The sequence below is a fragment of the Gavialis gangeticus genome, unplaced genomic scaffold, assembly GCF_001723915.1.
Source record: "Gavialis gangeticus isolate Ggan-Ray unplaced genomic scaffold, GavGan_comp1, whole genome shotgun sequence".
Taxonomy (NCBI): Eukaryota; Metazoa; Chordata; order Crocodylia; family Gavialidae; genus Gavialis; species Gavialis gangeticus.
Genome location: NW_017729034.1, coordinates 80,071,445 through 80,077,503, shown reverse-complemented (window position 1 = coordinate 80,077,503; position 6,059 = coordinate 80,071,445).

Sequence of the window (6,059 nt, the reverse complement as noted above, 5' to 3'; positions counted from 1 at the left end):
CCCCCCCCCCCCCCTTTTTTTTTTCTTTTTTGAGAACCGCTGACTAAATCTAATATACAGGACCCACATCTGTTATGAAGTAGCACGAATAAATGTGACCAACAAAGTTTACTTCTTGTTTTTAGCTGTTTATATGAATCAGGGTGAATCTCTTGCGAGAGGCAGAGGATTTGTCTGGGAAATAAAGGGAGAGGGCCCTTTTATACATGCCACATACATTTTTGCTGTAGGCCAGACTGAAAGTCCAGACCTGAACTGATTAATATGCCAACCAGTTGGCAGCTTAAGGAAATTGGTGGTGGGGTTGTGAATAATTTTGGTCCTAAAACTTTTTTTTTTCCCCTACTGAAAATTGAGTTTGAAAAGCAGTGTGTGGGCACGAAGTAGATGTTTTATCAGTGAGAACTTGGGAGAACTCATTTTTTGTTGAAAAAGTGTTGATAGATTTTTATTTTTTTTATTCGGAGTAATGATTTGGAGCATTGGCTCCTAACCTTTTTGGACTCAAGGGACCCCACTGAAAATGTCATCTTACCTTTCACTTTTTTCTTTTTTTTTTTTACTACAGAAAAATAATAGACCAGTTCTGCTGTTGCAAAGAGCACAGAAAGGTCACAGCTGATCAGAAGGCTTTTAATATGAATTTCTGTTTATTTTCTCTGAATTTATATTTTGACTCATGTTTCCATTCCTAAGAGCGCTACGGTTGTGCAGCCCCCCACGGCAGCCTTGAAGGAGTCTCAGAGCACCCCAGGGTGCTGCAGCACCCTGCTTACGAATCACTGCTTTAGAGCCATATCATTTAACTGAGAGTTTTCCATTTGTTAGTAGCAGTAGGTTACAGTCCCATGTGTATAGTTGGAAGGTCAGTCCTGGTTGTTACTGGGTAAAGAATAATTTATTTATGGCTGTCAAGTGAAATTGCTTTATTTCTCTCAGCCCTTTTTGTAGGACATGGGCATCAGCTTCCCAAGTAAGTGTTTGGCACTTCAGTTTGCACTCAGTAAATGAAGTATGCAGTGCACAATTGCAAGAAAACAAACCAACTTTTTACCTGTAGAGCCAAGTGTGATTGAGACATAAATTCCCCAGCAGCATGTCTCAGTCTGTATCTGTGGATCAGGAGACTGCTGAAGTCTTCAGGGCAACCTATCATCACATTTTACAAGAACTAAATTGATATTGGGACAGATCTGTCCAGGAATGTGTGAAGAAGGGCTGCTGAAGCCAGTGGAGTTCTGGCAGTGTGGTCCATTGGCAGCTTCTCACCCATAAATAATTAAATTAATTTTTAAATCCAAATTATACAAGTTAAATCTAATCAGGCTACATGTAATTTAGTTTATAAATACTGATTCCAGTGTCTCTTGTGCTAGCCAGACTGAAAATTAATAGTTTCTAGCTTGTTTTTCTATTGCGAATAAAGCAGCGTATTGAAGTTTGAAGAATAGTTACTTTACAGAGCAGGTTGAGCATTTCTCATGCACCTAACTATATTTATGATCGACTGTAACAGCTTAACACATGATTAAAGAAAGTATGTTTTTAACTAATAGAGTGGAATGCTTCTAGCTTACCTGCCAGAATAGTGGGGGAGGGGAGGGTGTGTGTGACAGTGCTTCATATTTGATTTGACAAGATGAAAAATAAAACTAATGTAGGTGTTAAGCTAGACATTTGAATTTAGGAGCTTATTACCCAAGACGTTTTACTCATTGGAGCTTTAAAGCGAAATAATTATAGGCAGTGCTTTGAATGGACACTGAACAGGAAAACATGCCTTCTACTTCATAATTACACTCCTGATTCTCCTATTTAAATGTACACTGGTATAACTTGTGTGGCTTTCAGGTGGTTACACTTGATTTATATCATCCTGGGTGAGAAGACAGTCTGGCTTTAAAGATGGAATAAAATTGTATTGAACTTGTGATGTCATATTATCAGCAAAGCAGAAATGTTATCTTGATTTAAAAGGATATTAGTTATGATCCAAAGCCTATTGAAGTCAATGGTAGGACTCCCACAGACTTCAGCAGGCTTTGGCTCTGAGGTACTTAGTCTGGCTAAGCCATGTGGTATTTCTGAAAGCAGACTTCCTTCCCATTTGTAGCAATATATCAGATTAAAATCAGGAGAAAAAAGTGGGTGTGTGGTTTTTGTTGTTGTTTAGGTTTGTTTTCCTCTACAGTTTTTTTTTTTATTTTAGATTGGGCAAAAAGAAGCAAGTTGTTTTGTTTCAGAATTACTTCCCATAATTCCACCTTTAAGTATAGGCAAAAGGTTTGGCAAGTATTAAAGATATTTTTTTCAGGTCCCGATGGAAGGGTCTTTTTAACACATTGATTTTAGGCTTTACAAAATCTAGCATTGCTTAAAGCTGACCTGCCTGAATCTTTTGTATTTCATTAAATATTTGAACTCTCAGCTGCAAGCCAAGCTATGAAATGTATCTGTAAGTGTTTTATATTAAAATAATTAGTGGTAAAAATGCTAATGTATGCATTAAAATGGTTATAGGCTGGCTTTTTGCCCTGCCTCAGGTTGATGATTAACTTGTCTTTTATAAATATACTCAACACTTCTTCTTTTCCTAATTGTATGACTTTTGCTAGGAATGAACAAGTTGTTTAAAATATTATGTTCTGTCAGTGTTACTTATTTAAGTCCAAGACTTGAGAATAGGAATGACTGTTCATACAACTGTGGGCTGCAGGATTGTTTCCTGTGTCTTAATTGAAATAACAAGTCATAGCAATAGTCCTTGTTCTGTTTTTACTCAAAGCCAGAATATTGCCAAAACCAACCAAGTATTACGTTGTTAACCACTGGTGATACATGTGCTACTGGGATGATTATCATCAAGCAAAACAAGTAAGGTTTCAGTTTAGCATGGGGAAAACTGGGGTAGACAGACATATCCATGCTGTACAAGTGCAACTCTTTTGCACAATTGATTTCAGAAGCAAGGTTTTTTTTGGTAATATCTTATTGAATCAGTTGTGTAGTCTGGAGAGATGTTAGACAAGCCTTTGGGCACAAAGTGTCCTTCAGCTGTGGGAAAGAAGACCTGAGGGTGGGCATTTTGTGCCTGAAAGCTTGCCTAACAGCTCTTCCAGCTTTACAGTTGGCCCAGTAAAGCAGGTGGTCAGCCTGTAGCATGAATGTCACAAGTGGCATGGGCAGTGTTTGCGTGTAGCATGTGGTGGATCGGGGTGGCGGGGAGGAAGACATTCAGCATGGTGGTAGATGGAGCAGAAAGCACAGCAGCAGGTCAGGTAGGGAATACAAGGCAAGGAAGCAGAAAACTGGCAGGAAAAGGGGCTCAGTGGCAATTGTGGAAGGTGGAGGGCTAATTGGTGGTATGCCTATCGAAAAAAAGGTTGGCATTAAGACATCACCGAAGTACAACCCTTGCTTCTCTCATTTCCTGGCCCGTCATGGCTACAACACTGGCCCTGCTACAACTGATCTTGAGTCAGAATCAAGTTAACTGGTATCTATTGTTGAAGGTACCACTGGAAACTTGCTTGACACCTTCCAAACAAAGTGGAATTGCTGTGCCACAAAGAATCTGCTGTTCAAAATAGTTCTTTTCTACTCAGGACAGCTTTGAACAGTCCAGATTTATGTTTTTTGAGGAAAAACTGTTGCCAGGGTAAGAGAAAAATGGATTTGGTACTTGCCATAGATTCTGTAGTTGGAACGTGGTAGCTCCTGTGTTTCAAGGAAATAGGTCAAATTGAACTAAAATGGTAATTTAAAGCATTAATGCATATACACTAGGGCTGTGCAAAGCTTTGGTCCTTGATTCGATTCGGTGGAGATTCAGCCCAATTCGGTGGCTGAATCTGAATCAAATCAGAGGACCTTTTAATCTCTCCGAATTGAATTGGAACTCTCCGATTCAATTTGGAAAGATCTGGTGATTTGGACATAGAGACAGCTTGAAATGTTTTTTCTACATACCTCTAGGTGGCGGGGGCTCATGAACGCTGTGATGCTGGGGCGCATGGAACATCCCATAGAAGCATGGGGCTCTCCAGTGTACTCCCTGGCAGACCCGGATGTTGACCAGAAATACTTCTGGTCCACTTCCAGTTTTGCCGCCAAGCATGTGGCCCCTGCTGTATTCCTGTGGGACTCTCCATCCTCCCCACATTGCAGCTATGAGCTGTTCCTGCTACCTCAAGTTACGTAGAACAAACTTTTAAAGTTGTGTCTGTCCAAATCGCTGATTCTCTGAATCAGCATTGAATCTTCAGATTCAGCCAAATCGAATCAGGGACAGTGATCCAAATCAACAAAGAAATCATGGTGGGAAGTGTGATAGCTTCTGACTGCTAGTGGCCTTAAAATACAACTTTTTCTCCTAATATTCTCCCTGCTCTTCCAATATCAGGTTCCTTGGCAAGGTCTATTCTCATTCTCTTGCTTTTTGTATGGCTGTGGAAGAGTAACACCAGTGGAGATGTGCTTTCCCAGGTGCATTACTGGCTGGCAAAAAGCTGGTGTAATTGTTTTATTCCTGCCCTCCATCCCCTGTTGCTGTAATGCTCTTGCTCTAGCTGGGTGGACATTCTCCAGATGGATACTGCCAGCAGAGTGCATCTGAGCCTGTAGGTTCATCATGTGAGTAGTTTTTGGTTGCCCTAAGAATAGAGGGCTTAAAACCACCTTTCATGTGCAAGTGCTGTGCGAAGGGAAGCAACAAAATTCTCATCTCTGCATAGATCTAGGCCTTTGCTTTGTTATTAGGTAGGGGTGTGATTCCCCTTCCCCCCCCCCCAAGTTTGTATGCAACTTGTCACTGATTGTGTCTTTGTCAACATAGTTTATGTCCATCAGAGAGATCATTTTAACTATTGATAATACCAAACAACTTCATGGTATAAAAGGTGTGTCCACCAGGAGGCTCTGCCCAGTAAAACCTTTGCTGTGTAGTGGACCAACTTCAGTTTGTTTCCCAGTTCAACTAATTACTTTCGCCCCAGCTCTCTCTAACTGCTTGTACAAGCTCCAAATATGATGGTGTGTCCTGGATAGAGTGACTTTTTTCAGAATAGAACCACTCTACAGTGTTAAATGAAGGCAAATACATGTATATTTATTTGTTAAGCAGCACAATAAAAGGTTGGAATTAAAACCTGACTGGTGAGTACTTCCATATTTGTATGGCAAAAAGCTTTTGCAGTTACTTCACTCTACAGTAGGGAAAGCACTTCACTGAATTGTGTTGATATTATGTTTTTACATAACGATATGGTTTTCTTTAAATTGTATCATAAAGTTAGTAAGAAACGTTGTATTGTGTACCTGCAGAGCTGCCAAGTATAAATGTTCACTAGTTAAGCACTCATTTTAAGTCTGGTCAGTATTAAAGAGTTAAAAAGTCACTTCAGGTGTTACGCAGAATTTAAAACAGCTGTACAAATCACCAGAGTAAAAGCAGGTGGAGTTTTTTTTTCTTCTAACCTCACCCTTGGAATGATACTGAACGCTTAGCTGAAACCTACAGGAAATGCATGCCCTTTTTTCCAGTAACCAGCAAAGGTGTCAGCCTGAATTATTTAATTGTGATAAAATTAAAAGTGGCAGGCCATTTTTTTTTGGTTTTTACCATAATTTTCCTGCCCAGTAGCTGTTGAAGGACTTGCCTAAATGAAGGTAACTGATTGAACACTAGTTGAGGAAAAGTGATGCTAGCTGTACCCATAATGCTGTCAAAAGTCAGAGTAAATGGGAGGGGGGATTTCCACTTTTTTGTTGGAGGTCTGTAGAAACAAGTAAAATGTTAAAACATAATAGCCTCTTCATTGTTACTGCTTGTTTATTCTCTGCTGTAAATTTGGAGAACTACCCCCTTGAAAGTGGTGTAAAATTTAGTGACTTGGCTTATGTGTACAGCAGAAAGTACCGTATGGGGACTACCAAAAAAGGTTGCTTCAAAATTGGGAAAAACTGGCAGATCTTCAGAAGCTTAATAAATAATAAACATTTAAGGGTTTGCTTAATATTTGAGGTTTGCTTAATGCAGGTTTTGCTGTAGTTCCAAGTGC